The sequence below is a fragment of the Rana temporaria genome, chromosome 9 (assembly GCF_905171775.1).
Source record: "Rana temporaria chromosome 9, aRanTem1.1, whole genome shotgun sequence".
In the NCBI taxonomy this organism is placed as follows: domain Eukaryota; kingdom Metazoa; phylum Chordata; class Amphibia; order Anura; family Ranidae; genus Rana; species Rana temporaria.
In genome coordinates, this window is record NC_053497.1 from 41,111,374 (window position 1) to 41,123,546 (window position 12,173).

The window sequence follows — 12,173 nt, forward strand, 5'->3', positions numbered from 1 at the left end:
ATAGCCCCAGGCGTCACTCCTAGCAGCAGGAGTTTTCATCAACTTCCTGTCACATTTAGAAGGGCGTTGACTTACTAAGGATGGAAGCATTACAACATGCGACCAGACCTTAGCGATTAAAATATATAATTTATATAGGTGTTATATATATATTTATATATAACACCTCTACGTGCGCGTGAATATCAGTAAGGAACCCCAGGCATTGCTCCTAGCAACAGGAGTTTGGAGGTTCTCTACATGATATCACCTGCAGCATGCAGGGATGCATTAGGTTACTAAGGGAGATGCCACGAAATAGCATCAACTCTTAGCCAAGAAAAGTTTTAAGGAGAACAAGTTCGAACTATTAGGCCGAGGCCTATAAGACATTTGTACATATGCCAAGCTCGTATTATTTGAGCGTTGTAGTAACAACTGGGTAATTGTATATCACACGTACTATAGTAACGTAGTAGCACCTGTGTATATGTAATAAAGTAGTTTAGGCAAATACAGTTGCATACTTTAAATAATTCCTAGAGACATTAGTATTGCTTGAGAGAGGCAGTATAACTCATTATTAGTTGCATGAGAGAGGCAGTATAACTCAGGTATGTATTATGCATAGATGAGATATTTATAGCTGCATATATTAGATAGCCATAGCATTGGTATATTGAAGGTTGCTGAGCCTTTAACCACTTAAGCCCCGGACCATTTTGTTGCTAAATGCCCAGGCCAGGTTTTGCGATTCGGCACTGCGTCGCTTTAACATACAATTGCGCGGTCGTGCGACGTGGCTCCCAAACAAAATTGGCGTCCTTTTTTCCCCACAAATAGAGCTTTCTTTTGGTGGTATTTGATCACCTCTGCGGTTTTTATTTTTTGCGCTATAAACAAAAATAGAGCGACAATTTTGAAAAAAATGCAATATTTTTTACTTTTTGCTATAATAAATATCCCCCAAAAACATATATAAAATTATTTTTTTTCCTCAGTTTAGGCCGATACGTATTCTTTCACCTATTTTTGGTAAAAAAAATCGCAATAAGCGTTTATCGATTGGTTTGCGCAAAATTTATAACGTTTACAAAATAGGGGATAGTTTTATTGCATTTTTATTAAAAAAAATTTTTTTACTACTAATTGCGGCGATCAGCGATGATTTTTTCCGTGACTGTGACATTATGGCGGACACTTCGGACAATTTTGACACATTTTTGGGACCATTGTCATTTTCACAGCAAAAAATGCATTTAAATTGCATTGTTTATTGTGAAAATGACAGTTGCAGTTTGGGAGTTAACCACAGGGGGCGCTGTAGGAGTTAGGGTTCACCTAGTGTGTGTTTACAACTGTAGGGGGGTGTGGCTGTAGGACTGACGTCATCGATCGAGTCTCCCTATAAAAGGGATCACTCGATCGATACGCCGCCACAGTGAAACACGGGGAGGCCGTGTTTACATACGGCTCTCCCTGTTCTTCAGCTCCGGGGAGCGATCGCGCCGTCGTCCTGGATCGCTCCCCACGGGTATCCGACCGCCGCATGTAGCGGGGGGGTCCCGATCGGCCCCCCGACCCGCGGAAAGGCAGGGACGTACATGTACGCCCATATGCCTGTACGTGCCATTCTGTGGACGTACATATACATGCGGCGGTCGGCAAGTGGTTAAGTTAGTATTTAGCAAGCAGGATTTAGCATAGTAGTATCTCCCATATAGCATGTTGGTAAGCAGACAGCATATGTAGTAACATTATAGTAGCAGTTGAAACACTAAAGCCCTGAACACACGATCAGTCCATCCGATGAGAACGGTCTGAAGGACCGTTGTCATGGGTTAACTGATGAAGCTGACTGATGGTCCGTCGTGCGTACACACCATCAGTTAAAAAAACGATTGTGTCAGAACGCGGTGACGTTAAACACAACAACGTGTTGAAAAAAACGAAGTTCAATGCTTCCAAGCATGTGTCGACTTGATTCTGAGCATGCGCGGGTTTTTAATTGATGCTTTTGTATACTAACGATCGGTTTTGACCTATCGGTTAGGCGTCCATCGGTTAAATTTTAAAGCAAGTTCTCATTTTTTTGACCGAAGGTTATATAACCTATGGGGTCTCCACACGATCGGTTTGGACTGATGAAAACGGTCCTTCAGACCGTTGTCCTCTGGCGATCCTATCGTGTGTACGAGGCCTTATAGTAGATCTTCTATAGGACTATAACATACCTCCCAACATTTAAAAAGTCCACTGCGGGACAGTTGTTGAGTGGGGGGGGAATTGAAGTTGTTGAACGGGGGGGGGGGGTCAAGGTTGTTGAGGGGGGGGGACGAAGTGGATGCCTCTCACCTTTGCACAGAATGTCTCCTCTCTCAGCAGTCATCGACGCGCCGCAGTACTGCCCATTCAGCTACGCCCGCCTCCTCCAATAGTACGGCTGCCGTTCAGCTCCGCCCGCCTTCTCCTATAGTACAGCTGCCATTCAGCTCCACCCGCCTCCTCCTATAGGCTGCCATTCAGCTCCGCCCGCCTCCTCCTATAGTACAGCTGCCATTCAGCTCCGCCCGCCTCCTCCTATAGGCTGCCATTCAGCTCCACCCGCCTCCTCCAGCAGTACTGCCCATTCAGCTCCGCCCGCCTCCTCCTACAGTACTGAGCAGGGGGGGGGAGCTCGGATCCTCTCAGTGCAGGAAATATAACCCTTTTGCGGGACTGCGGGAATATGCAGTCAGTAGTGGTTTCCAGGAACAGTGTTGCAGCATAGGGAGCTGAAGAAGTGGCTGGTGTAACAGGGCCTCCATGCTGACAAGCTGTAGCTCCCACTATTGCTGCACCACAAGTGACATACGGCTGGCAATAATAGAACAACACCTGCAGGCCCGGATTTCCCACAAGGCCACTGAGGCAGGGCTCCAAGGGGCGGCAGTGGCATGGAGTCCCCCGACGCCCGGAAGATACAGTTAAGGGCGGTAATTTCTGGGGGAATCCACTCGCTCGTTAACAAGTGATTGCGGCGATGTCGCCAAAATCACTTGTAAAATATGTGCTCCTATCCGTCCTCCCCTTTCCCCCCCCACCCCACATACCTTTTCTCTGCTGGCTCTGTCTTCGGGACTCCGTCCTCCCCCCGGCCACCGAGTCTGTCTCCTGTCCCTGCTGCCGATGTACACAGTGAGAGGGGAGAGCTGTGCTCTTCCCATCTCAGCTGTGACAGGAGTTCTAGCACAGTGCTAGGACTCCTGTTTTGGAGGTGACAGGGTCAATAAAGAGAACATGTCACCTCCAATTGCTGTCACACAGGAGATTGTTTTCTCCTGTGTGATAGCAAAAAAGTTAAGTGAAAAAAAATTGATAAAAAATAAATAGATAATAAGAAATAATAATTAAATTAATAAAATAAAAGAATAAGAAAAATAATAAGAAAATTATACAAAAATTTAAGAAAGTAAGCGACAAGCTACAAATAAATAAAAAAAAAAAAGTGATAAAAAAGTAAAAAAACAAACAAAACATATTTGATCTAACCGTGCCGCACATTCTCCGTTGATTTGGGGAGGGGGGTTCGATTGGCAGGGAGGGGGTGCATTGTGGAACCTGGCCTTGGGGCAGCAGGGAGAGAAAATCCGGCCCTGAACACCTGTATCTCCTATGCAGGCCTTTATAGGCAGGAGATCAGGTGTTATACATTGTATACATCTTTGTTCTGATTTTCACATTGGTTTGGCACACTTAAAGTCACACTTAAAGTCCCCTCCCCTGTGGATCTGTGGATGGACAGTCCCTTATCCAGCTGAGTTCTGGTCTCCCTTCTATAGGGGAAAAGATATTGTATGGTCTGGTACAAAATAATAAGGGCTTGTGTACACTGCTGCTGGTAAACAGATGTTTAGGAACAGTTGGGTGTTTTTTTTCTGCTGCCCCTGAACTCTCCTCTATGTTATCTTATCAGTACATGTACACAGGGTCATTTATAGTCATTTCTAGGCAGTCGAGTTTAGAAGCATTTTTTGGAAAGCAAAAAAAATGCATTCAGGATGGATGTTCAGAGGCATTTGAATCACCAAATGCCTGTAACAGCTTGTAAACGCGGTAACTCATGTTTAGCCGCGTTTTGTTTACAGGCGTTTTTCATTTTTGACAATTAAAAAAAACGCTTCTAAATGCAAACGCGGCAAAACAAACGTTTTTAAATGTCAGTAACTATGTGCCAAGTTAAATCGTTCAGGAGAGGTTGTAAAACTTCCCGTGTACATTAAGCCTTATGCCCCGTACACACGATCAGAGACCCTAGGAAAAAGTCCGATGAGAGCTTTTGGTCGGGAATCCCGACCGTGTGTATGCTCCATCAGACTTTTTCCAACGGAAAAAATGCTGGAAAAAGATATAGAGCAGTTTCCCTTTTTTCCTATCGTGTGTACAAATTCCGACGTGCAAAATTCCGACGCATGCTCGGAAACAAATGGACGCATGCTCAGAAGCATAGAACTTAATTTTCTCGGCACGTCGTAGTCTTTTACATCACTGCGTTCTTTGCAGTCAAAAGTTCACCGAACTTTTGTGTGACCGTGTGTATGCAAGGCAGGCTTGAGCGGAATTCTGCCAAAAAAAACATTCAACTTTTTTCCGACGAGAAAACCGCTCGTGTGTACGGGGCATAAGTTGTAATGGGGTAAGACACATTGGACTTCCAAGGATATTGAAAAAGTGGTGGCACGGGTAGTAACCACTACTCAATCATACAGGTGGGCCCATTTCTGAAGAATCCTTGCCTTTCATCTTTTCCACCTTCCTTTGCACCATCCTTGTGAGTTCCAGGTTGTTCTATTTTATGAGGCATTGGTGTGTATGGTTGGTGTTTATTTATGTCACAAGAATCTGATCATGCGCTGCATAGGTTACATATGAGTTTAGCTATGCCATTGTGGGCCCTTAACTATTCAGGCATGCAAAGGGATAATTCATCTTAAAGCGGAGGTTCACCCAAATAACATGTATATAAGATCATATTCTTTATACTTCCAACATGTACAGTATGCCCTTTTTTTTTTTTTGGCTCTACATACCTTATTATGGCTATTTTCCACCCAGCTTCCGGGTACTCACTCCCGCGGGAGTAGGCGTTTATATGCAGAGGCGCAATGTCACCTGGGACTTCGCCCAGATGATTGACGTCCTTGAGAAAAAGTTCCCCCCCTGCGCCCCCCTATTGCGTAGGCGCGTCACGAGAGTCACAGAGTTTCTGAAAGTAGCCGAACTGCGAGTCAGCTCTATACGGCGCCTGCGCAGTCAGCTCTACACGGCTCCTAGTCGGTGCGCAGGCGCCGTGTAGAGCTGACTCGCAGTTCGGCTACTTTCGGAAACTCTGTGACTCTCGTGACGCGCCTACGCAATAGTGGGGTGCAGGGGGGAACTTTTTCTCAAGGACGTCAATCATCTGGGCGAAGTCCCAGGTGACATTGCGCCTCTGCATAGAAACGCCTACTCCCGCGGGAGTGAGTACCCGGAAGCCGGGTGGAAAATAGCCATAATAAGGTATGTAGAGCCCAAAAAAAAAAGGCATACTGTAAATGGTGGAAGTATAAAGAATATGATCGTATATACATGTTATTTGGGTGAACCTCCGCTTTAAGCTTTCCACACACATCACAATTTAAAGCAGACCTAGAAACTCAGAAATCCCACTACTCCTGACAATGTCTTTATTGGCTTTTTCTTTTGAAGGACAGAACCATGGCTCATAGACAACACAGTCATGTAAATCCTGTATACTGTGCAGTTCTTTGCCATGTTTACGAATGTCAAAGGGCAGCTTTAAATTGCCCTGCAGGAGTTCTGGTGCGCTTTCTGAAAGTAATTGACATAATTGAAGTCTATGGGAAAGCGCAGCTAACCTGTACAAAAACCGTGGGTTAGCGGCTCTGGTCAAAGCCCAGTAAGGCAATGTGAAGGCGCCCTAATACAGATTAGCCCCTCCTGCAGAATCCTAATTTGTGGCCTAATACAAGGTTTTCTATTGTCTGCAGCAGACTGAAGCTAATGGACTACTGTGTAAGGCCTCGTACACACGACCGAGTTTCTCGGCAAAAACCAGCAAGAAACTTGCTGTTTTGTTTTTTTTGCCGAGGAAACCGGTTGTGTGTAAATTTTTCAACGAGGAAACTGTCGAAGGAACTCGACGAGCCAAAAAGAGAGCATGTTCTCTTTTTCCTCGACGGGAATGGAGAAAATTGGCTTGTCGAGTTCCTCGACAGCCTAACAAGGAACTCGACGAGCAAAACTATGTGTTTCGCCCGTCGAGATCCTCGGTCGTGTGTACGAGGCCTCACAATAAGATGTACACATACTTTAAAAAAAATGCTACTATTGCTGTATGTTTGATCAGCCCCTACCCTGTCCACCTTTAGGAGATCCCTAAAAACTGATTTATTCAGGGAAGCCTATCCCACACCCACCTTACAACTGTCCCTGAGCCACCCCCATCAAATTATTCTGTGCAGCTATTACCCTCCTGTACCTTTCTGTATTGAACTGTACTGTAATTGTGCTGTCTCCCCTCTACTTTGTAAAGTGCTGCATAAACTGTTGGCGCTATATAAATTGTGTAGAGTAATAATAATGACATTTTATGACAAAGGCATTTATTTGCGTTGACTTGTAAGAATAAAGGTCTACTTTAATGTATAATTTTATTTATATAGTCCAACAACTAGTATGTTAGTAGTTGAGTAGTTTGAGGGTCTGCCAGGATATAAACCAGGGGTCTCCAAACTGCGGCCCGAGGGCCAGATGTGGCCCTTTGCTAGCCTTTATGCGGCCCTTGGGGCACTATTCCTCCCACTGATATGAGGCACTATTCCTCCCACTGATATGGGGCACTATTACTCCCACTGATATGGGGCACTATTCCTCCCACTGATATGGGGCACTATTCCTCCCACTGATATGGGGCACTATTCCTCCCACTGATATGGGGCACTATTCCTCCCACTGATATGAGGCACTATTCCTCCCACTGATATGAGGCACTATTCCTCCCACTGATATGAGGCACTATTCCTCCCACTGATATGAGGCATTATTCCTCCAACTGATATGAGGCACGTTTAATATTAGGACACTTACCTGTCCTGGAGTCCAGCGCCGTCCGCAGCAGAGGACGAGCGATCGGCTCCCGCTGTGTACTGTGAGCCGAGTGTTCCCAGCACACAACAGGGGGGGGGGGGGTGGGAGGTGACATCATGCCCGCAGTCTGCCCGAGACTGTTGTGGCCGGAAGTGGGTGCAAATACCTGTCTTTAGACAGGTATCTGCACCCCCCTCCCCCCTGAAAGGTGTCAAATGTGAAACCGGAGGGGGGGAGGGTTCCGATCAGCGTAAGTTCCACTTTAGGGTGGAGCTCCGCTTTAAGTAAGCCCTAGCACTACATCTATGTTGATAAATCTAAAGGGAGATTGCATAGACTGTCCAAAGTTTTATCACCATCTTTAGGATCATATCACAAGAGCAACTCATCAGAAGGAAGATCTAGCTCAATGCATCAACATAAGAACACAAGTGATGTTGATGTGGGGATCACGTCAGCTGTTCTATTGTATCCCCCCCCCCCCCCAGAATACACAGATCAGCTTTTGCAGCCATTCGCTGTGAGCGCTGATTGAATGCTAGTATTCCACCATTGAACAAAAGGCAGACAGCCATACACACGTTCTGAGAGTCAGCCAGGTACACTGAACCAAACGTATTTCAGTACATATGAATCAGGCTTTACTTGAGCAATTACATTGCAGTGACATGTAGCTAGGTTGGTTGGGGAGAGTGATACTATAAGAGCAGATGCTCTCCTTTTGATTCCGTTGTTGGCGAGGTCTCGCATTTTATCTTTTCAAACCCATAAGCAGATTGCAGATTTGTTTGGTTCCCAGCATACACTAGATGCTTTTAAGTCTCAAGCCTCGTACACACGACCGAGGAACTCGACGGGCGAAACACATCGTTTTCCTTGTCGAGTTCCTTGTTGGGCTGTCGAGGAACTCGACAAGGCAAGTTTCTCCATTCCCGTCAAGGAAATAGAGAACATGCTCTCTTTTTGGCTTGAAGGGATCCTCGACAGTTTCCTCGTCGAAAAATGTACACACGACCGGTTTCCTCGGCAAAAAAAAAATCCCAGCAAGTTTCTTGCTGGTTTTTGCCGAGAAACTCGGTCGTGTGTACGAGGCCTCAGGGCTCCCACAGGTAAGTTCTGTCCAACTAAGTAAATACATGACTAGGGTAGTTCAGATAACTTACCGTCACAACTCAAGTATGGACTTACCACACACCCCTTTTCTTCCCCAGTAAGGACACAGACACCATGTTTATTTAAATGGCCGTTTTGGCCTTTTATTAACTCGAAACATATTTTAAACATAAACTTTCCATCTCTAGTAGAACAAAATATTGCAGATCCTTGACGGCATCAACTTTTTGGAATCTGTGGTACCTCTAAGTTCGATTCTGTCCCCAGCCGCACCACCGACTCGAAGGACTACTAACTGACCACAGACCCCTACCACCTTAATAACTGGTAGCCTAGACTGAACTAGACAAACTAGGAGGACCCCATACCTGGGACGGGATCCCCACCATTTTAGCAAATACCTCATATATTTTAACCCTCGTCAAGGCCCCCTTTTGCTAACTGGTGGCAGTACGCACCTCAAATTTCACACTAGGGTGGGAGGGCGGGACGATTCAACACCGACTTCCACGTGCAACTGATGCCTCTTTGCTCCACCCCTCATTCCTTTTTCAGCTCCTCCCTATCCTGCACTGAAATACCACCAATCAGGTAAGGGCCAGTTAACTTTTCCAAACCTTTTCCAATCCCACATTTTCCACATTTTGTCATGTTACAACTAAAAACATAAATGTATTTTATTGGGATTTTTGAATGTGAAGTGGAAGGAAAATGATAAATGGTTTTACAATTTTTTTACAAATAATTATCTGAAAAGTGTGGTATCCATTTGTATTCAGCCCCCCTGAGTCAATACTTTGTAGAACCGCCTTTCGCTGCAATTACAGCTGCAATTTTTTTTGGGGATGTCTCTACCAGCATTGCACATTTAGAGAGTGACATTTTTGCCCATTTTTCTATTCAAAATAGTTCAGGTTCTGTCAGATTGGATGGAGAGCGTCTGTGAAGAGCAATTTCCAAGTCTTCCCACAGGTTCTCATTTGTATTTAGGTCTGGACTGTGACTGGGCCATTTTTTACACATGAATATGCTTTGATCTAAACCATTCCATTGAGGCTCTGTCTGTATGTTTAGGGTTGTTGTCCTGCTGGATGGCAAGACTTTTCCCCAGTTCAAGACTAACAGGTTTTCTTCTAAGATTGCCCTGTATTTGGCTCCATCCATCTTCCCATCAACTCTGACAAGCTTCTCTGTCCCTGCTGAAGAAAAGCATCCTGCAACATGATGCTGCCACCACCATGTTTCACAGTGGGGGTGGCGTGTTCAAGGTGATGTGGAGTGTTAGTTTTCTGTCACACATACGTTTTGCTTTTAGGCCAAAAGGTTACATTTTGGTCTTATCTGACCAGAGCAACCTTTTTCACATGTTTACTGTGTCCCCCGCATGGCTTCTTGTAAACTGCAAATGGGACTTTTTATGGCTTTATTTTAACAATGGCTTCCCTGTCCCTACTGAAGAAATTCACCCCCACAACATGATGCTGCTACCACCATGTTTTACGGTGGGAATGGTGTGTTCAGGGTGATGTGCACTGTTATGCCGCATACACACGATCGGTCCATCCGATGAGAACGGACCGATGGACCGTTTTCATCGGTTAACCGATGAAGCTGACTGATGGTCAGTCGTGCCTACACACCATCGGTTAAAAAAACAATCGTGTCAGAACGCGGTGACGTAAAACACAACTACGTGCTGAAAAAAGTTCAATGCTTCCAAGCATGTGTCGACTTGATTCTGAGCATGCATGGATTTTTAACCGATGGTCGTGCCTACTAATGATCAGTTTTGTCCTATCGGTTAGGAATCCATCGGTTAAATTTAAAACAAGTTGGCTTTTTTTAAACCGATGGTTAAATAACCTATGGGGCCCACACACGATCGGTTTTGACCGATGAAAACCATCAGACCGCTGTCCTCTGTTTAACCTATCGTGTGTACGAGGCCTTAGTTTTCCACCACACATAGCATTTTGCATTTAGGCCAAAAAGTTCAATTTTAGTTTCATCTGACCAGAGCACCTTCTTAAGGCTTTATTTCAACAATGGCTTTCTTCTTGCCACTCTTCTATAATGTCCAGATTTCTCAAGTACACGACTAATAGTTGTCCTGTGGAAAGATTCTCCCACCTGAGCTGTGGATCTCTGCAGCTCCTCCAGAGTTACCATGGGCCTCTTGGCTGCTTCTCTGATTAATGCTCTCCTTGCCCGGCCTGTCAGTTTAGGTGGACAGCCATGTCTTGGTAGGTTTTCCATTGTGCCATACCCTTTCCATTTTCAGATAAAAGGTTGAACAGTGCTCCGTGAGATATTTTAAGCTTGGGATATTATTTTATAACCTAACAGTGAATTAGGACGCACCGGACTCCTGGTGTGAGCCGCTGTGTGCTCATATGTGAACCCAGCCTTAAACTTCTCCACAACTTTATCCCTGACCTGTCTGGTGTGCTCCTTGGGCTTCATGATGCTGTTTGTTCACTATGGTTCTCTAACAAACCTCTGAGGGCTTCACAGAACATTGAGATTAAATTACACACAGGTGGACTATATTTACTAATTAGGTGACTTCTGAAGGCATTCGGTTCCACTAGATTTTAGGGGTGTCAGAATAAAGGGGGCTGAATACAAATGCCACACTTTTCAGATATTTTCTTTGTAAAAAAAATTGAAAACCATTTATCTTTTACCTTCCACTTCACAATTATGTGACACAGTGGGGGTTATTTACGAACGGCAAATCCACTTTGCACTACAAGTGCAAAGTGCACTTAAAATTACACTAAAGGTGCACTTGGAAGTGCAATCGCTGTAGATCTGAGGGAGACATGCAAGGAAAATAAAAAACAGCATTTTAGCTTCACATGATTGGATGATAAAATCAGCAGAGCTTCCCCTCATTTCAGATCTACCCCTCAGATTTACAGCGACTGCACTTTCAATACAATTACAAGTGCACCTTGCACTTGTAGTATAAAGTGGATTTGCCCACTTTGTGTTGGTCTATCACAGGGATCCTCAAACTACGACCCTCCAGCTGTTGTAGAACTACACATCCCATGAGGCATTGTACCACACTGACATTTACAGACATGACTAGGCATGATGGGAATTGTAGTTCCTGAACAACTGGAGGGCGGTAGTTTGAAGACCCATGGTCTATCACATAAAATCCCAATAAAATACATTTGCGTGTTTGGTTGTAACATGACAAACAGTGGAAAATCTCATGGGGTACGAATTATATGGTACATGTTTACCCTATAAATCTGTGTATGTCAGTGAAAAATAAAATAATATATATGCAATATATCTCAATAGATGCATTTTATCCATTTAAAAACAGAGTACATGTTGATCCGCCAGGAACGCAGTCAGAATAAGGGCCCTTTCACACAGTCCGTGTCCGTGTACGGCCTCCGCTTTGCTCAGCGGAGATCGTTCCGTCAATCCCCGCTGAGCAGGCAGATGACAGGTCTGTCTCTGCACACTGTGCAGAGGAACGTAGAGTCTGTTGTCATCCGATCCAATCTACAGACGGATCAAAAAATAGGGGTTTCCTCCATCACACTTTGGCGGATCGGAGCGGGTCGGATGTCTGCTGAGGAACTCGACGGGCGAAACACATCGTTTTGCTCGTCGAGTTCCTTGTGAAGCCGGCCAGGATCTCGGCGAGCCAAATTTTCCCATTCCCGTCAAGGAAATAGAGAACATGTTCTCTTTTTGGCCCGACGAGATCCTTAACGGTTTCCTCGTCGAAAAGTGTACACACGACCAGTTTCCTCGGCAAAAAAAAACAAAACAGCAAGCTTCTTGCTGTTTTTTGCCGAGAAACTCGGTCGTGTGTATGAGGCCTGACTTTAACAAAGCATTTGCAGTGCTTTCGGCAGGTTTTGTTAAAGCTTTTAAAGTACCATTTAATTTCCGTTTGTAAATGATGATCACAGGTCCTAATG